The sequence below is a fragment of the Heteronotia binoei genome, chromosome 9 (assembly GCF_032191835.1).
Source record: "Heteronotia binoei isolate CCM8104 ecotype False Entrance Well chromosome 9, APGP_CSIRO_Hbin_v1, whole genome shotgun sequence".
In the NCBI taxonomy this organism is placed as follows: Eukaryota; Metazoa; Chordata; class Lepidosauria; order Squamata; family Gekkonidae; genus Heteronotia; species Heteronotia binoei.
Genome location: NC_083231.1, coordinates 47,294,223 through 47,318,004, shown reverse-complemented (window position 1 = coordinate 47,318,004; position 23,782 = coordinate 47,294,223).

The following is a 23,782-nucleotide window of genomic DNA, read 5'->3' as shown; positions in this document are numbered from 1 at the left end:
AGCTTGGTATTGCAGGCTTTGGCTTAGCTCTGCTCTCCGTTTATTGCAATATTTTTTTTTCTTCTTCCTTCACCTGGACTTTGGCTGTGTCTTTTATGTGTGTCTTTTGAAACAGGAGATTCTTCCAGCTAAATTAATTGTGGGGTCACCATTAGTGTTCCTGCTCCCTTATTAGTAATTTAACGCTAATCCGGGATGGTTGAAGAAAAAAAATCATTGGCAAGGACTGCTTTAAAAGTGTAGTGCAGGGGTGTCAAACTCATTTGTTATGAGGGCCGGATTTGACATAAATGAAACCTTGTTGGGCTGGGCCATGTCAGGCCAAGCCATGTGTGTAGCTATTTAAGATTAGGTAGCAGAGATATAAACTTTATTAAGGGCACAGACACATTTTAAAAACTTAAAACATGCCTAAAACAGTAGTACTCATTGGTCTTAAAGGTGTTTTCTTTGTATTTCTCCCATGGGATCCAGCAAACTGGGAAAAAAGCTCTGTCTCTTTCCTTCCTTCCCCAGGAGACCAGGTGAAGGAGGAGCCTCAACCAATAGAAGGAAGAGAGGCTTGGTTCAGTAACTCTACTGTGCGATTGAGAGAGCCTGGCAAAGCAAGCTCTCCCTCCCCAAGAGAGGAGCTTCAGCCAATGGAAAAAATAAAAGTTTTGCTCTGTAGCTCCTGTGCAGTTGAGCAAGCCTGGCAAAGCAACCTATGATGCAGAAGGAAGCAAGAAAGAGGGAGAAGGAAGCAGATGATAGCCATTTGATTGGGGGCTTAATAGGAGCCCTCCGGGGGCCTGATTTGGTCCCCAGACTATATGTTTGACACCCCTGGTTTAGTGAGAAGAGATGCTGACCACCTGGCCAGAGAGGCAGCGGGGAGGCTGCTGTACAGCCACTTGGTACAACAAGTTCATGAGGGAGGAGGTGGAGATGTAAATACTTTGCAGTCTCCCCCCCCCCCACACACATTGTTATTTGGAAATGAGATGACAAAAGGGGAAGTCCAGATGTTGAAATGGATCAGATTTTTTTTAAAGGCTGCTTTTGTCCCAGAGCAGGTTCCACAGCATTATCCTAATGTCTAAAATGTTTGTGGTCAAAGTCAAGTTAAAAGAAAACCTCCCCCCCCCAACCCTCCCCCCCACCAAATTGCCCAACAACTTTAGTGTTAACAGCACTGTATCTTAAATGGCTATTCCTGCAAACAAGTCAGACAAAGACAATTACTTCCCTAATCTCCTATTTCAAAAGACATGCCTAGTGAAAAACTGACCAACTAACCTGCAAGGGGAATGTGGAGGAAAAGTCTGAGGAAATGTGTATGCTTTTATAGGAAGTGAACTAAAAGGATAAATCATCACAAAAGGACTGAGAAGCCCCAGGGGAAAAGCAAGACTGAAAGCAGACTCAGAGCTGAAGGAGGGGATATCAATGCAGAAAGAAAAACAAAATATGATTGGATTATGCAGGGGAATGTAGAAGGGGGGGGGGACTCCTGATGGTGATACATAGTGAAAGTGAAGGAAATGGAGGTGCAGAAAAGGCCTAAGTCATAATGCTATAAAACGACTATCAAATGACTGCATGACATATTTAACTCCCAGTTGTGCTCCTCTGCCAACGGTAACATAGTTTGCAATATGCAGGGCAACTTTTTTTCTTTTCTTCTGATTATGGTAACCCTAAAAATGGTTTGCTAAATTGTGGTTAAGAGATTGATAGAGCCAGTTACTAAAAGATCCTCTGGTAAGAAAGACCCTTTGGTAAGTATTTGGAAATAAGAGAAAGGAGAAATTAGGAGATTAACTGGCCAGGATGTCTCTGAGGGCATTTTACATGAATATCTGCATAATGGTAATGGGGAGGAGTGAAGAGATAACTTATGCAAGGAATAATTTCGAATATAAACTGCTATTGCTTGAAGCAACACATAAAGTCTGAAAGAAGATGGAACAGGAGCAGTTAGGAATTGCTTAAAATCTTGTTTCATGTGTAGTTGTGAAAATGCCTGCATTGGACAAGATGTGGCCAGAACACACACATTTGTAATACATTTGTAAGGAGGTGGTGTAATTGAACTTTGACCTGTCCTTTGAAAGCAACAAGGAATTTCTGGCTGCTGGGGAATCTATTTGCCTCCCTGGAGGGAAGGGAGGACTTATCGGACCTGTTGAGGCGCGCTTTTGAGGGGGCGGGGCTTGGGCATTGTAATGGCCAGGCCTCCGCCCCCATCGTTCAGTCCCTCGTGGAAGCTCAGCTCAGTAGGAGCATTTTAGTGGCACTCCAAGCCAGCTTGGAGGGATTAGGCCTCATTCAGGGTTCGAATAGGGTCATTGGAGCGCTCTTTATCCCGTTCGGGCCCTGTTGGACAGGTCGATTTGCAGGCTGTTCCGAGAGCTGGGAGAAGGACAGCATCGATCAGATGGAGGTCGCTTCGTGGGACTCCCACCAGTTTTTTAAAAAGCAAAAACAAAAAACCTTTCCCGTTCCCTCTTTGTTTAAAGCAGCTCGTGCGGCTTCCCTCCACTCCACCGCCCCTTTTTCCCCTGGTGATTCAGTCAAGGCTGAGCTTTCTGTTGGGGGGTTTCTTTTTGGGGTTTGGGGGAGTATTAGGGTGGCAAGTGGTGACTGCCTTGTTTGTACGTTTCCCCTCCTTGTCTTGGTGGCCATCTTATTTAATTCCTTTCATAGAGCGACGACCATTTTAGGGGCTGATTTTTTGGCGGCCATTTTAGGAGCGGAGTTTGAATTGGGAGCCATTTTAGGGCTGGGTTATTAGAGAGGGCTAATTGTAAGCTGCCTGCAAGGGCTATTGGTTGTTTGTGGGTTTCATCTGTCCTTATTCCAGGAAGATGTTTGGGCGAAAAGGGACGGGGAAATCCAAGGGCAAACAGCGGGTGCGAAAAGCCCCTAAGCCTTTGCAAAAGCGTCCTCCGCCGCCATCTTCTGATAAGAAGGGGGAGGGGGAGGTGAACACAGCTATCTTGCAGAGGCTGTGGACTCTGGAGCATGCATCCCGTGTTTCGCCTTCACAAGGTTAGGATGGGGGGAAGGTCTCCAAATTGGCATTTCAAGTCGACATCTTAACCAGGTTGTCTATTTTAGTGGGCAGGTCTGCTGGTAATGCTGCTGGAGGAGCTGTGGGTCTTGGCACTTCTGATGTGGGATCAGGCCCATCTTCAGGGGTCGTGGAATCTGGATCAGCACTGGTGCCTGCTGGAATGCCGGATAAGATGGGGGACAGCACTCTGGCATATACTGGGCTCATTTGGCGTTGGGCGCATGGTGTCCTGCCGCACCTAATGCTCCTGGCATTGCTTCTGGGGGTTCAGGTACACCTTCCAACTTGGGTGTGGGTCCTCAGGCTAACTGGATGTGGCTGCAAGGCCAGCTTGGCCCATATGGGAATTGGCCAGTTGCTGGGCAGCAGGGGGTTGCACCTTCCTTTGTGGGGGGATGGGGATTTCCTTCTTCCTATGGGGTGGTCCCTTTTACTGCCATGCCTTTTGAAGATGTCACTTTACCTTTAAGCGATCATTTGTTGCCTAAAGGGAGAGTATGTGGATATTTTCTCCCTCCTGTTTCAGGAGTTAGAAAAAAAAAGATAAGGAGGATCTGGATGACAAGGAGAAGGAGAAGTTTAAAAAGCGGAAGGTGTATCGGACTTGGGCCAGTTGGCTGCCAGGGTTTTTTGTATATGCTGGAGTAATAGCACGTCCTCAGCCTTGGTGGGCGGCAGTGCTCATCCAGTATATGGGTATTATTTATAAAGGGTATACGATGTTTAGTGGCCTGGTCTGGATTCAATATGATGAGGAATTCAGGATGAGAGCTGCTTTGTACCCTTTCCTCCAGTGGGATCATATCCATCAACAATTGTGGCTGCAGGTTATGTCACTGGCATGGCCTAATTTGGGTGACTGCTCTGATAGTGGTCATTTGGTTGCTAAGGCATCTACTTCTCTCTCTGCTACGTCATCACCTTCCTGCAGCTCAGCAGTGCAGGCAGTTCAATCCCACTTGCTTTGTTGGGAGTTTGGTTCACAGGAGCGTGCAGTCAGAAAGCTTGCCAGTTCAAGCACAAATGCCCCATGTGTGGTGGTCCGCACTCCTTTAGCAACTGCCCCAGAGTTGGGCCACGTAAGGGCCAAAAGAGACAGGGCAGGAGTGGGAGTAATTCCCAAACTGGAAAGGGGGCCCAGTCCAATAAAGGTGGGACCTCTTGAGTGGTGGCTACGTAGGTACCCATGCAGGGCAGACAGGTTATATTTGTTAAATGTTTTCACATTCGGTTTTAGAATTCCTTTTCAGGGTTCCCGGGTCCCAACTCAGTCTCGGAACCTTAGTTCTGTTAAAGGTTTAGAGTATGTGGTGGAGGATAAGATCGCCAAGGAGTTGGCGGAGGGCAGGATCTTGGGCCCATTCCTTAATCCTCCAGTGGTTAATCTTAGAGTTTCCCCTTTGGGGGTGGTACTTTGCTTGCAAAGTGGTTGCTCCTGGTCGGGCTTTTCTTCACAGGTTTTGTGATGCTATGGCAGGCCTGCGCTTGCCTCAGCATAGGACTAGGGTTACCAGCAGCATGCGGGAGGATTTGAAGGTATGGCAGGAATTTTTGGAATCCTTTAATGGGATTTCCTTTTGGAGAGAGGACATGAGGCTTGAGGTGGAGCTTCAGGTCATGTCTGACGCTGCTGGGTCTTTAGGTTTTGGGGTTTATTTCTGTGGGCACTGGTGTGCAGACATTTGGCCAGATTCATGTGTTCAAGCGGGGGTGAACCAAGATCTCACGTTTCTCGAGTTCTTTCCCATTCTGGTTGCAGTTTGGCTGTGGTGGAGTTACATGGCCTATCGCACAGTGCATTTTTGGTGTGATAACATGGCTGTGGTCCATGTCATTAATTCCCTTTCATCCAAATCTCAACAGGTTATGAGACTGGTGAGGGCCTTTACTCTGCGCTGTCTGTGGCTTAACATACTGTTTTTGGGCCAAGCACATTCCTGGGGTAAATAACGGGGTGGCAGACGTTCTCTCTCACAAACAGATGGAGAGGTTCCATCAGCTGGCCCCAGATGCCGATCAGGAGCCGGCGCCAATGCCCCAGGAGCTATGGCTGATTGGAGAGTCAAGGCCTGCAGAGCGATAGGCCTAGCCATTGTGCCTAGCACCAGGAAGTCTTATGAACGTGCTGTGTGGCAGTTTGAGGACTTTAGGCCTGAGGTAGGGTATCTCATTGTTTGGCCCCTCCCGGTGGAGCAGTTGCTCCACTACTGCGTTTCCTTAAAAGGTACGGGATTGGCCGTGTGATCTATTAGGGGACGTCTGTCTGCGCTGGCTTTTGCTAGCAAGGTGTTGGGTTATAAAGAAGAAACAGCAGACTTTCGTCTTCAAAAGATGCTGGAGGGGTGGTCCAGGGAGACGGGGCCTAGTGCCAACACCAGAAACCCCATTTCACCTTCGATTCTTAGGGGTTAAAGGGGGTTTGGAGTATGGTTTGTAAATCTCATTTTGAGTCTGCTTTGTTTCATGCGGCCTCTTTGGTGGCCTTTTTTGGGGCACTTAGAGTCAGTGAATTAGTGGCAAGCTTCAGAAATGATGTTTCTGGTAGGGCTTTGTCACTTCAGGATCTAAGGTTAACGGAGGGTAAGGCAGTTCTTGCGGTATGGTGCTCTAAGACTAACCAGCGCAGCAAAGGGGCCGTATTGGAGTTGGGTCTGTGTTCGGAGGTTGAGCTTTGCCCAGTTTCCGCGTTGGCTGCTTATTTGGCAGTGCGGGGAAACTGCGAGGGATTTTTGTTTTGTCATCACTGACAAAGCATCAGTTTTGGGCAGTGACTTCTAGGGCCTTAGCTCAGTTGGGGTTGTCAGGAGTGCGGTTTGGTACCCACTCCTTTAGAATTGGGGTGGCCTCTATGGCTACTACCCTGGGATATTCCTCTTCCTCCATTCAGCACCTCGGTCGTTGGTGGTCACTGGCTTACAAATCTTATGTTTGCCCTTTGCTCCATTCTTAGCTTTGTTTATTGGGAGCTGGGAAGTTATGGTATGTGTTTATAGTTTGTCTGTTTTTTTTCCTTTTAGATGCTGTTGTTTTGGGCTGCACATCAGGCTCGGAGAACTTTGGTCGGCTCTCAGCTGGGACTCAGCCAATATGTTACTGTTGAATGGCGGGGGCGCCAGGGTCTGCAGTTGCCTGGCCTGCTGTCATTGTTATTTCATGAGAATGCGGGCCCTACTCCTCAGGTTTAATCATTCACTGGGGGGGAATGATCTCGTGCTGATAAAAGGCAAGGCTTTGGTCCTGCAGGCTCGAGATGATTTTAGACACATCAGGGAGAGATGGCCAGGGACAATTATAATTTGATGGGCCATGATTCCCCACCTGGTTTGGCGCAGTGCTTGGGATCCAGCAGGAATAGAGAGGACTTGTTACAGAGCAAATAAGGAAATTTGAAAGGCATTGAAAGGGGGGTAGGGCCACTATTTGCCCCACCCGGATATTTCTATGAAATATCCTGACCTCTACAGAGGGGATGGGGTGCATCTCTCAGAAAAGGGTAATATGCATTTCTTGAGGGATCTTTGGCAAGGGCTGCGGTTGGCTTTGTGCCTCCCGGTGGGTGCTAAGCCCTAAGTAGAGACTTGGCCTTAGTAGTGGCAGGTTTTTCTGGGTTTATGGTGCTATGAGGCTAGGGGAGGACCAGAAAGCCTCCCCCTTTTGGGAAGTTAGGGGTCTTGCAGGATCAACCTTTGGGTGTTCGTGACCCGGGGTGGGTGAATGCAGACTGTCCTGGAGGATTGACCAGAGGGTGCCCTTCAATTGAGACGTGCGTCTGGTGGTTGGGCCCTCTGGGGCGTGCCTCTCTGCTGGGCCAGCCTGGCGGGAGCTGTGACACCCAGCTCTGGCTGGGAGGCCGGGTCTCCCGCCGGCTAATGGCAGGTGAGCGGTCTGTTTAGACCCCTGGCCCTGACCAGGCCACAGTTTTAGTTGCCCTTGCCATGTTGTTTATTCATATAATAAAGTGGCCCTTAGTTTTACCAATACCTTGTGTCCGACTCTTCATTCCGACTTGGGGGGCAAAAACATTTCTTTAAAAGTGAACCATCAGTACAATGTTGGAAGGGAGAAGCACAGAAAGATACCACTCTGAGAAACCAAATCTGTTTCTATACTCTCATTGCTGCAGGAACAAAACTAGGTATTTATATGGGTACCAGCATCTTTCTTGTCATCCACAAGATCAGGTGCTTTTTACCTGTAAACTGACCAGCAGGCCACCCTGTAACTTTGGTTGGTATCTTCAGGTCCTGTGGGTAAGAAAACAAGGCATATTTATGCTTTTACTTGATTATTTGCTATTGCTAGACTAGTGTGCTATTGTGCTTAATAAACCAGTTTGGTTCATAAATTCAACCTGGTTTGTGTGAGACTGGTTTCCCTTTCACTATAATTTAAAAAAGAACTTGCAGGGATAGCTTAGAGCTTTTCCCAGACTCATATTAATGTAGGTTCTTTTCGGACACAGCCTTCTTTGCAGTTTTCGACACCTTCTACATATCTGCTGTTTACATTTATAAGGAGTCAGCCCAGTCATCTGCACGAATGTTTGACAATGTACAGATCAACAGATATTCCACAAACATGAAACACATGAAGTATCTGAATGCTACAGCTGTAAAAGTAATAGAAAATCTATCAAATACTAACCATTTCCCAGCAGATACCCATCAACACCTGCAAAGGCAAGATGTTTGGGGGTGGGGAAACAAAATCCATTACAGAAACAGAACAAAATATTTTGACTTGTACTTTCCTCAGATAGTAGTCATGCTGTGGGTACATAATGGTTTTAAAAATGAGTTTCTCTTGCTCAATAGAATGTTCAAAGAAGCAGTGTGAGAGAAGAAAAATACTCAGAATTCTACAAGGAAGGATTTTAAAAATCCTGAAACATGGGAGCATAGATTGATTCCTTAGTACTCCAGGGATTGTCTCAGTGAAATTTCATTTAAAATCCTATTTAGTTTGGTTGTGGTAAGCTGTTTAAAATACTTTCAGTACTAGAAATAATTTGCAGATGAAAGATTGCCAATTATTTACATTGGTAGTATATTTAAGATGTCATTCATTCATCCATTTAGTCAATTTAAGGTTCTGGAGAATGAATGGAAAATTTATATAACCTGTTGAAGTGTATGCATATTTTTGAAGGAAAAAAATGGGAAATTATCCATAGTGAGATCATTCATATCTCCTAAAACAGCATAATCAAATGTATTTCAATAGAACATCAGTTTAGGCGGCAATAAATTGCTCCAGATAGATGGAAACACCTAAGAAATCACTCATTGATTTAGGGATAGCCAGCATGCTTTCCTATAGTATAGTCATGAAAAGCTACTGTAATCAATAAAACAAAACTCAGCTGGAATAGTCTGATTTTCTGAAAGCGTCTGACATTCCCACATCAAAGAGAAACAGCAAAGAGGTTGTCTGCATAATCATTACTATTTTTTGTCATCAAGGTGCTGAAGTCTTATGGATGCAAGGTGCAGTCCTCACCAAAAATGCTCTCAGGGCCTCACTACAAATGACAATAGAGACAATTACTAAAAGTGTTGCATTCTTCCTTATTTTCCCATAACATGTAATGTCAGGATATCATCATAAAATGCATTTCCTCAATATGTGGGCTGGAAAACATGGAACCACTGAAAGGAATGCATGATCTAGCAACAAACTCTGCAATCTCAGGTAAGAGGTTTTAACTTCCACAGTGTTGCACTAACTCAAAACCAGCTCCTTTATTCTACTGGGATTTTAAAAGCTAGAATGTGAGTTTACAAAGGACACATTTTCTCCTGTAAAACACAAGAGAAACAAAACAGTTTGAAAGAGTAAACCATCTTCCCTTTCCTGCATGGCCACAAAGTAAATCAATGCTGCATAACCCAACAATTTGAGCCAGTTTGGTGTAGTGGTTAAGTGTGCGGACTCTTATCTGGGAGAACCGGGTTTGATTCCCCACTCCTCCACTTGCACCTGCTATCATGGCCTTGGGTCAGCCATAGCTCTGGCAGAGGTTGTCCTTGAAAGGGCAGCTGCTGTGAGAGCCCTCTCCAGCCCCACCCACCTCACAGGGTGTCTGTTGTGGGGGAGGAAGGTAAAGGAGATTGTGAGCTGCTCTGAGACTCTTCGGAGTGGAGGGCGGAATATAAATCCAATATCATCATCATCATCATGGACTGACTAAGATACATGATCTTCATCTTGGCCCTTTCTGCACTTGGACCTCAACATGGGGTTTCTCTGAGTCTGATTCATGACCATTTACCTTGCATTTATCTCTGGTTATTACAGCATCTATATACCCCAGGACAACTGTGGGATGAAACTGAGGTGACCTCAATTAAATGCGGAAATGAGAAGAGAGAGAGAGAGATTAAAAACAGGGGTGAACTTCAGTGTAATGTAGAATGTCAGTTCAAGGACAGGGTTGAGCCAGGATTAAAGGTCTAGTGCAGGGGTGTAGAACTCATTAGTTATGAGGGTTGGATCTGACATAAATGAGACCTTGTTGGGCCAGGCCATGTTGGATTGGGCCTGGCCATGTCAGGCCATGTGCATAACTATTTAAGATTAGGTAGCAGAGATATAAATTTTATATAAAGGACACAAACACAATTAAAAATAAATATATTAAAAACTTAAATCGAAAGGTGCTTTCTTGGTATTTCTCCCATGGGATCCAGGGAACTGGGCAAAAAAAGCTCTGGCTCTTTCCATTCTTCCCCAGGGGACTGGTGGGGAAAGAGCCTCAGCCAATAGAAGGAAGAGAGGCTTGGCTCAGTAGCTCTGCTGTGCGACTGAGAAAGCCTGGAAAAAAACTTCTGTCTCTCCCCCCTTTCTCCCCAAGGGAGAAGCCTCAGCCAATCAAGAAAACAGAGGTTTTGCTCTGTAGCTCCTTTGCAATTGAGTAAGCCTTGCAAAGGAAGTTGTGATACAGAAGGAAGCAAGAGATAGGGAGAAGGAAGCAGATGACAGCCAGCTGCTTGGGGGCTTGATAGGTGCCCTATGGGGGCTTGATTTGGCCCTTGGGCCGCAAGTTTGATACCCCTGGTCTAGTGTCTGCTTGAACTTTCAGTTCTGAATGGACTTATACCACCCTTCCATTGCCTAGAATATGTTACTTTTGAGTCCTCAATTACATGTATGATTACCTCATAGAACTTTCCAGATTACACGTTTCCTAAAATTTAAAAGATGTGACCAAAGGAATAAGAGGCAACTTTGCTCAAACATCTCTCAACTGCCATCTCCCAAACATTCTTGGCCTGCATGCCTGTTTACCACAAAGGGATGAAATCTGGTTTGCTGTGATCACAAAAATCAGTATCATTTATGCAATTTTGATAACTTCCAGGCAGTAAAGTAAGGTTGTCCTTTTATAATAACTGTCTATTTAAGCACATTGAAAATTGCTTAAACTTTTATTTTAAAAATCCATGTCTTCAGAATTTTCTTGTATGTAATCCTTTTTTTCCATTTTGCCAAGCAAGATTTATGTCTTCAGTACATGATAAATATTAGAAAATGGATAGGGTTGTCTATACTTTAAAAAAAACCCTGCTTTTAAAAATTGTTTTATCTAAGAACATTATGTTTTCTCTTTTCCATGACCAAGACATTTCTTATATGGAAATATTGAAAAATTACCTATAAATTTCCATTTTTATGGTTAGCTTCATTGTAAGTTACTTCATTACATAAGACATAAATCTTTATAATGATACAAATTGTATTTTCCTCATAAATTACAATAATCTAAACTTCCATCAAGGCTGCTATTTGTATATCTAATTACAAATGCTAATTTCTTTCAAAACAAGAGTTTTCAAAATGTGCGGCATTTGATTTAACAAGTATAATCAGCAGTATAAAAGAATATGCTCGTGGATATGATTAAGACAAAGAGATACTATGAAGCCAGAATACTATGTGGTGGCAGGGTGTTAATTTTTGCTTTATTTTAGGAAAATGAATTTAAAGTGTACAGAAACTGTAGCACTATAGTTATGAGGGCATGACATCCCTGGTTCAAATCTGAGCTTAAAAGCACTACTGACAAGAAGAGCAAAAGCCAGATGAATGGTTTACTGTCTAAGCAAGCAGCCTCTGTCTCAACAGCAAAATAATCTATATTATCATTCTAACACAATAAGATAAATTTTATTTGGCAAGTAGTGGAGTGACATTCATTTCTACCAGTGACTGTGCTCTGATTATTTTTCCAAGTTTGTATTTTAAAGTGAAGCCACAACCTGTCAAAATACAGAACCATCCTGAATGGAATTTGCACATACTTCTTCTTAGGATGTAGTCTATGTGCTTCTATGGATCGTTCAGTCCATTTGTGGACTGAACGATCTAATCCTTTTTACCTTTTTCTGTGTTTTCCTTTTCACATCATATTTGTCTGTTATCCTTCAAACTTTAGTAGTAGTTGGCAGATAGAATCTTATGACTTTGCCTTCTCTATGTGATATGATTTTTTTCTCTTAATGTGGATATTCTAAGCTCTAAATCCTCTGCTGCCTCAGCTTGCAAATTATCATCTTACTGTTATGCTGCAGAAACCTGCAGAGGGCAAAATTACAGAAACGTTTTGATGACTGGTGCTCCTAAGGAACTCTAAACTATGAGATACTATCCCAGTGGGAAGTTACATGAAATTACACAGTACAAAAGAACCTAGTTTGGTGAAAATTATAGCCGGATTCTTTAGGGATATGTCCCATCATCTTCAAGTCACCTTGTGTGTGCTCTAGGCAATTGCATTTCACCATATTGAAGATGTTCTCTGTTTTCTGAATTCGTTACTTAATTGGAAACCCACTATTACTGGGTTTATTATCTAATCTGGAAAATCCAACAAAAGGATTCTGATTTTCTACTGACATCAGATTTAGAATAAAAACAAACTAATACAAGAGTGCTTTGAAAGGAACAGATATCACAAAACACAGTCAGGGTTTTTACAAAGTTTTTACCTGACTAACATATTTGCTTTCCTTTTTCACCATAAAAAATATTAGAGGACTGCTTTTGGATGTGTTGGTTTCAAGAGTCTTTATAACACAAACTAAAAGTTAGTGTTACCCAGATTTAAGGCACACAGTTAAGAATAACTAAATTTATCACTAGAGTTTTTGTAAGCACTTTTAATATTCTTTTGAACAACTCCTGCTGTTTCTCATTTTGAAACCCTGTTCTCTCTCCATTAGCACCATCATTCTTTTCCCCAAATACGTGTGTTGCAGTATTCTGCAAAAGGGGGGGTGGGGAGGCTTGGGTTTACATCGCTATTAGCTGTCTTTAAAAAAACAGACTTTGTAAATGGGCTGCAAATAAGCTCTTTGCAGGCAAAAGAAGTTCATACCAGCTTGTGCAGGGAATACAGGTCTACTGTTGTCCCTACAATGTTATGCAACAAAGTAAGACATTTTCCTCTATGCCTACATAAACAGAGCTGTTACCATGAGCACACGCATATCCTACATCTTCTGCTTGAAATGTAGGATATCAAACCAGAAACTTGAGATCTGACTATGTGCAATTAAGAGGCTAGTACAGAAGGAAGTATTTTGTTTCCTACAGGAACTCTGATATATCCCTATCTGTGACTCTCTGAGTCCCGTCAATACCTTGGTCATAATTAATAGCTGACGTTTGAAAGATAATAACCATCCTCTCATGCTAATCAAGAACATCTGACAATGAAGACTCCTCTACAAATCTAATCAAGTACACAGTTCGGCTAGATGACCTTATCCCCTTGACGCACTGATGTCAGGCATTAGTTAGGCCAGTAGCACCAGTAATTCAAAGCATGCCATTCAAACCCTTCTCCCGTCCCTACAGAACTCTGAAGACTTCAAATATCAAACCAGTATCCAAATAACTGGACCAATCCTAGGTATTCCTCAAAGGATTGCTACCAATTTACCAGTAAATGTTCTAGTAAGAAGAGTATAAAAGGGGCAATCTTAAACTAGCAATTTGTCATCACTCCAGAATGTTCATTCATGAGGATAAGCATATTTCTGCCTGTATCATTTCCACACCACTTTGGAAAGTGGAAAGTACATTCATGAAGCAGGATCAGGCAAGATACGCAATTTTCCAACTTTCTTCTCTTCTCTCCTTCCTAAGCATGACCTCTCCCCATCACTCTTTGCTCGCTTTGGAGACACTCTTCTGATTCTGTGGCTTAGTAATCCTTGAGAACACATAAACAGAACACCTTCCGCTAAGAATAATTTGAATGCTTATTGCCCCAATGTTTAGTGATTTTACATTTATCTATTTATTATTATATCCCCCAAAGCCATTTGAATACATTTTTATTCTATTTTCCTCGCTTTCATTTCTGTATTTTATATGTTCAAGGATGAAATATTATTCAAGTTGCCTTCTTTATCCCCCTTTTCCCCATGTCTTCTCACAATTCCTGTATATACTGCACCAGTGTATACAAAGACTAGATTCCTTTATTGTGCCACCCCTTCATACCTGGTCCAAAGACCCCAGCTGCCTCTAGAAGCAATTTCCTGTCCACATATTACATTTTCAGGAGTTGATGGAATTCCACCAGAGATCTGGAAGCATGGGGGCACAGTACTACATAGCTCACTTCACAAAGTACTTGTCACCTGCAGGGAACAAGGCAAATTACCACAGGACTTTCGCGATGCAATCATCATCACCCTATACAAGAACAAAGGGGAAAAGTCAGACTGCTCCAACTACCGGGGGATAACCCTGCTCTCCATCGCAGGCAAAATCCTTGCCAGAATACTCCTGAACAGACTGGTGCCTGCCATTGCAGAAGAACTCCTCCCAGAGAGCCAGTGCGGCTTCAGAGCTAACAGAAGCACCACTGACATGGTATTTGTTCTCAGGCAGCTCCAAGAGAAATGCAGGGAACAAAACAAGGCTCTGTATGTGACTTTTGTCGACCTTACCAAAGCTTTCGATACCGTTAGCAGGAAAGGCCTGTGGCAAATCTTGGAACGTTTAGGATGTCCCCCAAGGTTCCTCAGCATGATCATCCAGCTACACGAAGACCAACGAGGCCAAGTCAGACACTGCAACAACCTCTCGGAGACCTTCCCAATAGGCACAGGTGTAAAGCAAGGCTGCGTTCCCCCGCCAACTCTCTTTACGATCTTCTTTAGCATGATGCTTCAAAGAGCCGCAGTAGATCTAGAGGATGACGATGGTGTCTACATCCGCTATCGCACCGATGGCAGCCTGTTCAACCTGAGGCGACTAAAGGCCCACTCCAAGACAATGGAAAAACTCATCCGAGAGCTACTGTTTGCTGATGATGCTGCACTCGTCTCCCACTCGGTATCAGCTCTGCAGCATATGACGTCCTGCTTTGCAGAGGCTGCCAAGCTATTCGGCCTAGAAGTTAGTCTGAAGAAGACAGAAGTTCTCCACCAGCCTGCACCCCAGGAAGATTATCACCCTCCCTGCATCACTGTGGGTGAATCAGTTCTGAAGACAGTCCAGCAGTTCAGCTACCTGGGGTGCATCATCTCCTCAGATGCTAAGATCGACAAGGAGATCGACAACAGGCTGGCAAAGGCAAACCGTGCCTTTGGCCGACTGCACAAAAGAGTGTGGAGCAACAAGCATCTGAAAAAAGGCACAAAGATCAATGTTTACAAAGCGGTTGTGATGACAACCCTCATCTACGGCTCCGAATCGTGGGTTTTATACCGTCATCACCTGCGACTCCTTGAGCGCTTTCATCAGCGCTGCCTTCGCACCATCCTCAACATCCACTGGAGTGACTTTGTGACCAACACTGAAGTTCTCAAGCAGGCGGAGGTTACCAGCATCGAGGCACTGCTGTTGAAGACGCAGCTGCGCTGGGCAGGGCATATTTCTAGGATGGAAAACCACCGCCTTCCCAAGATTGCCCTGTATGGCGAACTCTCCACCGGCCATCGAAATAGAGGGGCACCAAAGAAGAGGTACAAGGACTCCTTGAAGAAATCCCTTGGCACCTGTCGCATCAACCATCACCAGTGGTCTGACCTAGCCTCAGATCGCAAAGCATGGAGGCACACCATCCACCAGGCTGTCTCTTCTTTTGAGAACACACGCATAGCTGGTCTTGAGGACAAAAGGAGATTGAGGAAGAATCGCACTGCTACAGCACCAACCCTAAATCAGACTTTTCCCTGCAGCCACTGTGGCCGGACCTGCCTGTCCCGCATTGGTCTTGTCAGCCACCAGCGAACCTGCAGCAGACATGGACTATTGCACCCTTCTTATATCTTCGTTCGCGAAGCCAAGCCGAGAGAGAGAGATTACATTTTCAGGTGTACACTGAAATCATTTAAAGGATCTAAACCTGAAGAATAACCTAAGTTTGCAACTGATTATGCATGTGGAATTGTCCAAAAGTCTATGCATATCCTTATCTTGCTAGTCTTCTTCTGAACCAGCACTGTGAGGGAAGCATATGGACTGCAGGATTCAGAAATTATATTGCTTGCTAGTACCCCTACAGATGTTCTCACACATCCTCCATTTCTTAGAGAGCTATATTTGTTGAATGTTCTCTGAATGGTTGGGAAACATGGTGTTATACTCTACCCTCTTCATATATCTTATATTCCATTCATGTTATGAGAACACTCTGAGATGTTTGGGCAACTTTTCCTTCAGCCTTGTCTTCCATTCCTCAGGTAGGGATGTGCAAAAAAAAAAAAGTTCAGAAGTACACGGATTCGGAAGTATACGGGGGGGGGGGGGGAATTCGGAATCCCGTATATTTCAGACTTCTGTAGTCGGAATAGCCGCATATATGATAGATGTGCAGCTATTTCCGAATATATGGCCCCATTATACCCTATGGGTCATTGAAATCAATGGCAAATAGAATATATTTGAAGCCGCCTGGAGAAAAGAGGGTTTGAGGGAGAGCCTCCAAATTTTCAGGGGACCTGCAAGGGACTCTCCCCTACAAACCCCCCAAGTCCCAAAAAGATTCGGCTAAGGGGTCCCATTCCAGGGGCACCCAAAGAGAGTGCCCCTATTCCACCATTATACCCTATGGGCCATTGAAATCAATGGCAACATAGGACATAATTAGAGGCTACTGGGGGGCAGGGAGTTTGAGGGAGAGCCCCTAAAACTGCAGGGCACCCACGGGGGACTCTCCCCTACAAAACCCCCAAGTCCCAAAAAGATTGGGCCAGGGGGTCCCTGTCTTTGGGCTCCCCAAAAGGCCCATTGCCAACAATAATGGGAAAAGCCCAATTAGCCAATTCCTCCACTATAATTGCTGTGGGGAAAGTGGCTCTGGCCAGAGGGGAGTTTGAGGGAGAGGCCCCAAAACTGCAGGGCAGCTTCAGGGAACTCCCCAGCATGAAACCCCCCTGGCCCCAAAAGACTGCACCCATCTGTGGACACCCCAAAAGAAACACTGCCCCCAATTGTGAGAAAAAACCAATTAGAGCCACTTCCTCACTGTAATTGTTGTAGGAAAAGTGGCTCTGGGGAGCAGGAGGTTTTGAGGAGACCCCCCCCCCCAAACTGCTGTGCAGCTCCAGGGCACTGTCCCACACAAGGCCAAAAAAAAAAAATTGGACCAGGGGGTCCAATTCCTGGGGCACCCAAAGCCAAACCTAACTTCACACCAGATAATCTCTATAGAACTCAAATGTACTACATCCCTCTATCTACTCTAAGAACCCTGCAGGCCTGGAACCAATATAAACCCAGTTGCCAACGTCACTGCCACACAAAACGCAATCTGCTCAAGGTCTGCTCTGCAGACCTGGCTGCAGCAAACCCAGATGCCAGCTCTCCAGCCCTGCCCCAAACAACACGGGGAGAGCTGGCCAAGTTCAACAAGCCTGCTGGTTCTGGGTCTCTCACCCAGGTGCCAGCTTCTCCCCCTCCAAAAAAAACAGAACCAGGAAAAGGGACAACAGGAGAAGGCCAAGAAACTCAACTGTTAAAAAAGTGGCATTTTAAACAATGAAAATTAGGCCGAACAGCACCTCCCCCCCCCCAAAACCAGAACCAGAAGAGAAAAAAAAACAGCAGCAGCACAACACAGCAGCAACAAATCAAACATAGAATCCTTTTAAAACAGTATAAAATTTAACTTTTAACAATACAGGAACATTACCAACCCCTTCCCCCCCAAAAAACCCTTCACCCTAACCCCAAGAAATCCAAGCCACCCAAATCAGGAAAAGTAAAAGGACACTGCACTTTTAAAAGTCCTCTCACTAAAGTAAGATATGGGCAAATTGGCAAAAAACCCCCACCCCAGCAGAACCCCCTAACCCCAAATAAGCTAGTACCCACCACACAAATCTGGACAAGTAAAGGGACTCTGAGTCTTAAAAAGTCCTTTTACCAACTAAAATAAAAACAAGAACCCCAAGACTGTCTTACCTTTTAGACGTCTTCTCTTACTCCAAGCAAGTCTGGTACGGCTGATAAGCAGCGGCTGCGTGAGGCCAAGGGCCAGCATAGCACAATCTCTCTCACACAAAGACAAAAGAACAACATTGTTGCTGATGGCTGGAGGATCAGCTACACAAAAGCCCTTCAAAGCATGCATTTGCAATGCATTTTGCAAATGCATGCTTTGGATTGGCTGCTGGGGCTCCTCATCCCCCTCCCCCCGCTCCGATCCCAGGGAGGCTGTGGGAGAGGCGGGAAAAATGGCTACCAAAGGCTGGAAAGGAGGCAAGCAGCTCCCCTGAGGCTGCAGAAGCCCCTTTCCCACCTTTTGCATTGACTTCCGTATACTTCCGAATATTTATACGGAAGTATACAGGGAGCTATACTCGGCTCCCGCATAATGGGCCCCAATTGGAATCGGCTGTATGCGATTCCGTATACAGCTGAATCGGGTGATTCAGCGGTTGATTCGGTTCGGCCGAACCGAATGCACACCCCTATCCTCAGGCACTAGGCAGTCTCCAAAACCAAAGTGGGTGGTCAGAGTCAATCAATGAGGATCTATCTCCCTCTTGTGGAAGCATAGCACTCTTAGGTCCATTTTTGCCTCTTCTTTATAAACATATAAGGGGAAGTTTCATTCATTACATCATGTAAGATGTGTCAGTCTGGAGCTGCTTAGGTTGTGCACATTTAATCTAGCTCACACTGCTCTGCAGTTTGGCCATCTGCTCACTACAAATGTGATCCTGCTGTGTGACATCCTGTGTGTTTGCCATCAGTACTTAAGACTGCTGCCCTAACATTCTGCTGATAGAAGAACTGGCAAAACTCTGTTAGCCTGCCTTTCTTGCTCCTATCAGACATCTTCATTAATAGTGAATAATTTAAAGTATCCTTTTGCTATTCATTTCAGTGTAATGTATCCCCCTCACAACTTGTGCCAGTCAAACAGGGTCCATTTGTTCAGGCATCATTGCTCCATTCTTGTAACCATTTTCCCCAACTGTGTATATAGATGGAGACGTTTTCACCACAGCACTAGAAGGTACTGTAGAACTTAGTTCAGCTCTTCAGCACTCTCCATGTTGATAAAAACATGATCCAGGGTTACCACATAACCAGAAGCACTGACTTCGAGATTGTTATTCAGATAATAGATCACACCTAAAGCAGGCCCTGTGACACTCTGTATAACACATCTTCACCTTTCTTCATCTGACACATGCCATTCTTGCAGTATCTCAGAGGCATTCTCTAACCACTCTTCCAAACTTCTTCTACAAGAATTTAAGCTATTCTTCCTGAGAAGAATCTTAAACTTCCAATAGTAGATGGATTCAGAGTGAGGATGAACGAGATTTCTCACTGCTTTTCCAAAGGCTTGACACACAACATTTGGAGTTGGTATAGCAGGAATAATGCCTAGTGTCTTTCATGGTTTCTCCTTCTTTTTCCAAGGAAAAGGCATTCTCCTTAAGAATTCAAGCTCTGAAGTATACACAAATTGCTTGAACTCCTAGCTGCTGTTTTCAGAAACAAACTCATCTGGGATTTGTAAAGCTTGCACTGGCATTTCTATTCACATAATGAGGCAGAGCATGGCCCTGCTTTCCAAATATAATCCAAAGGAATGTATGTTCCTTTACACGCTCATAGATCTGTAAAACACTACCCACTGTCCAGTGTTCCCTCTAAACCATGGAGTCTTGTGAGCAAAAAATCTACTTTGTGAGCTACTAGTATTAAAGTTGTGAGCTACTGCATAACGTATAGTGCTCTGGGGCCATTTTCCTGAGCTAAGAAAAAAATTTGTGAGCTGTAGGCTAAAAATCTGTGAGCTAGCTCACACTAACTCAGCTTAGAAAGAACACTGCTGCTGTCCCTTCGTTGTGTCCTTCTGGCCTTAGAATCTATACAAACCCCTTACACTAGTCTTCTAATAAATGCATTGCCCTATTATATAATATAATTTTATCAGCAAATCCTTCAAATTCCAGCAAGACATTAAATGCTAGTCTTGCACAGGGTACTATCCTATGCTGCTGATCCTAGATAAGTTTCCCTCTCCCACGTAACCCTTTTAACCTCAAAAAGCACAGTAAGGAGTCATAGTGTTGTAGATGTTCCCTATTTAAGAGTCCGAACTAAAACAGTTTTAATCAAAGGCTAGCAAATCAGGGGTAACGAATTGGAAACATCAACAAATAAAGGAACAGCAAAACAGAACAGTCCCAAATTCACAGTTAGATATGAGAACAAACTGGGAAAATGTGGTTGTCAAGAAAATGAGAGACACCTAAGTGTTTGTGTACTCAATGTCTCTGTGTTATAAGTGTTTCAGGATTTGCACCAGCAGTCTGTCAAAGCTAATAGGCACTTAAGTAGTTCCAGGTGGAGACTAACTGTATACACCTGTGAAGTCAGCCCACAAATGACATAGATTGTTTAGATCTAGCCCTGACAGGTTAGCATCTAGAGTCAAGGCTAGATAACAGCTTTTAAATTAGATCTTGTCAGCGATTGGCTGAGCAATCAGCCAGCCTGGATAAAATCTGGCTAGGTGCCCACAAAAGGAGGAGTTTCTACTTTTCCAAGTCAGAAGTCTTCTCCAGGAGGTCTGGGAGATAGTAACAACACAACCAGGTGAATGAAGATGGGACTTTGGAAGATGTCTCTCTGGTGTTGTGGGCCTGACAGCAAAAAACCATCAGTGAGTATTAGTCTAGGGAATTACTACACAGTCTAGTGTACGGAGACAGGCAAATTGCCTTAAGGTTTTGTTTAAGTGTTCCTTTGCACACAGTATGTTTGTTTTATTGGTTATCTTATGAATAAAGTTTATATATTTTTCTATAAGTTTTGCCTTTTACTTGGTAGATCTGGGACCTGGTAACACCCTGACCAAAAAGAACCTATGTAACATTTTGTTAAGTATGTTATTATAAGTTAGCATCTGGGTGTTGAGTAACAATAACAACAGCTGTGGATCCCCCCCTCTTGTGTGAGTCTTGACAGTGGTTCATCTAGATTTGTTGCATGCCCAGTTTGTGAGCCAGTCATGAACTTTTAGGCATCAAACTTGTTTGGTTTGTAAGGTTTGTGATGCAGTAGAACAGCCCCCCCCCTCAATGTGCTAGAGACACTAAGCTCATAGAGGATCTCCAGCTGAGTCTTCTCTACCTGCCCTCCAAGTCTGATGCGTATTGATTTATGGAGTCCAAGTTATGCCCCCTCCAAAGAAGGTACCCTCAGGAAAGTACTTTCTGGGGAAATAACAGACATAGGTTCAGGAGTGTATAGAACAGCCCCTGTGCAAGCTAGAGACATCAAACTCACAGAGGACCTTCCCCTGATGCTGTCGGAGCGGGAGTAGCAGAGTGAGGGAGATGACTTGCCCGACACAGGGCTTCAGGAAAGAAAATCAGGCAGACGCGTGCAACTAGTGCCAAAAGGTGTATTAACATATATACACGACAAGTGCTCTCTTGTGCAGTCTATACAATATCACCTCCACGGACAAAGTGCTTCGCCTAACCACCATCTCACAGGGAGAGACCTGTGTGATGCACACACAGATCATATATAGTCCAAGCAGCCAATCCTGGCCGTGCTGACTCAGCAGATTGCATCACTTGGCTTCTGCCGGCTCAAGCCGGTCTGCTGATCAGGTCACTGTGACCTAGCCTGGCAGCTAGATCACCAGCTGTCATACTGTGGCTGTCAGACTGGGTTTATGTAGATTCTTGCTCCAACACACCTCCTAATCTATTTAAACCCAGTGCACCAAAACACTTCACACAGTTTACATACATGTCCACCAGCAACATTACAGTTCATATTTACGTAGCTCGGAACCCTTTCCGGAATTCGTTCAGGAACTCATCATGATTGTAAAACACATCATCGTGTTCCTGTTCAGCCAGCTCTTTCAGACGCTTGGCTTCAGCCTCCTTCTCCCTTGCCTCGCACTCTGCCACCCAGGCTTTCCATTTCTTAGCCTTTTCTTTTAACATTTCCTCAAATCCGGGTGGGTCTGGATTGACAGTCAGAGTGACATAGGGACACTTGTACCTAGCGGGACGTTGGCCTTTGGTGGACCTGGCAGACACCCGTGGCCCTGTGCTTGGACCAGCTTTGTCTTCTTCGGGTTGCTCTGTTCCCACCTCCTGGGCTGGTTGCTCTGCCCCTGTAATTGGGTGTTGAACCTCCTGACTCTCACACTTTACCTCCAGTTCCTGCATTTGAGGCTCTGCCTCCTGACTCTGCTCGTCAGGCTCTGTGCCAGCATTCGGCTCACCTTCTCCAGCCCCACTGGGTGCCACCTCCTGGGCTGGAGTTCTGGGCTGCGCTCCAACATCGTTATCGCTACTTGGCAGCAGGACAAATTGTTTCTGCAAGGAGTGCAACCTTGGCCAGCTGCTTTCTTCATTGAACTGGGCACTCTTACTAAGTGTTATCTTGCTTTTGCTATTGCAGAAACGATAACACCTGGCCCTTGGCTTGTAGCCCAGAAAAATTAGGCTCTCTGCCCGGACATCCCCCTCCCCGCTACTCGTGGAGTGGATGCCAACCCGAGCCCGTGACCCAAAGACTTTTAAAGAACTCAAATCTGGGGTCTTGTTCAACAGTAACCTGTAAGGCACATTTTTCACAGTATTACACCAAACCCTATTTTGCAAAAAAACAGCTGCATGTATGGTTTCTGCCCAATAGGACATTGGCAGTTGTGCATCCTCTAACATGCAATACATCACATTCTGCAATACAGCCCCATGCCCATTTTCTCGGGGCGTTGCCGGGTTCGTCAGACGGTGGGCGATGCCCTTGTTCTCCAGCCAACGTTTCATCTGGTTAGATAAGAATTCCCCCCCTCTGTCGGTTTGTACAGCTAGGAGATTAACCCCTAATTGTCTCTCCACTGCTTTGACCCACTTGGTGAATGTCTTATACACCTCAGACTTATGCACCATGGTGAAAACCCACGCGTACCTCGTGTGGTCGTCGGTGGCCACCAAGCAGTATCTCCTCCCCGACAGACTCTTTGGCAATGGGCCAATAACGTCTAAATGGACTAGTTCCAGGGCTCGTGTGCTTTCCCTTGAGCTTTCTTTAGCAACAGCACACGCCTTGCTTTTGGTCTTCTTGCAGACCTGGCAATCCAAGTAACATTTGCAAGGATTTACTTTCAAACTAGGCACAAGCTCCAGGGTTTTCTTTAACGCCCTAAATCCGCAGTGCCCAAGTCTCCTATGGAGCAAATGTATACAATTATTGTGCACAGGCTCATTCGACACCTGAGCCACCTGGGCACAATCACTCTGGACCACATACAGTTTACCTTCCCTCTTTCCTGTCACAAGCAACTTTCCCCCACCTCCCAGGATTTTGCAGCAGGTTTTCTCAAATCTCACCTGGTATCCCTGGTCAAACAGTGTGCTAACACTCAACAGGTTAGACTGCAGTGAGGGTACATACAACACATTTTGCAACATACATTTCAGTGCAGGAAATTCCACATTGCCTGAGCAAACAGAATTGGCAGTGGTCCCATCAGCCAATCTTACATACTTATGCTCAGGACTGTCAATGTTTTTCAACAACTCCTTCTCGCAGCAGAGATGGCTCGTTGCCCCGGAGTCTAAAATCCAAGCAGACCCTGTGCTCTCTACTGCAGACGTGACCAGCCGGGTTGCTTCCTCACACGGGCTGGCGGTCCTCCGCTCTCGCCGCACACGCCCCCGCCTCTTCTCCCTCTCAGGGCAAGCTCGGAGCAGGTGCTGCGACGACCCGCATCCATAGCAGCGACGGACTGCAAACGCAGTCGGCTCCACTTCCTCCACCTTCGGACGCCTGCCAGCAGCAAAAGCTGGCTCATTCTTGGCTGTCTTCCCGGACACACCGATAACAGCACGCTGCCCGGCCGACACCCCCGGACAGCTCACGGCCGCAATTCTCTCTTGGAAGTCAAGCAGGTGGGCACAGACGTATTCCATGGTCAGGGTCGCTACGTCCACCGTCTCCAGAGAAGTTATCAGGGGAGTGTACTCAGGTGGCAACGACGACAGCAAAATGTACACTCTGTCGTCTGGAGCTACAGTCTTGCCTCTTGCCTCCAGCTCAACGAAACAGTCCGTTAGCCGTTTGATGTGATCTTTCACACACCCTCCAGCCGGCATAACGGTGCGGAACATCCTCCTTGTCAAGGCCATGAGGGAACCAGCAGTGGTGCTAACATGCACCGCACTCAACGCGTCCCAGGCAGCCTTGGGAGTGTCCTTCCCTCGC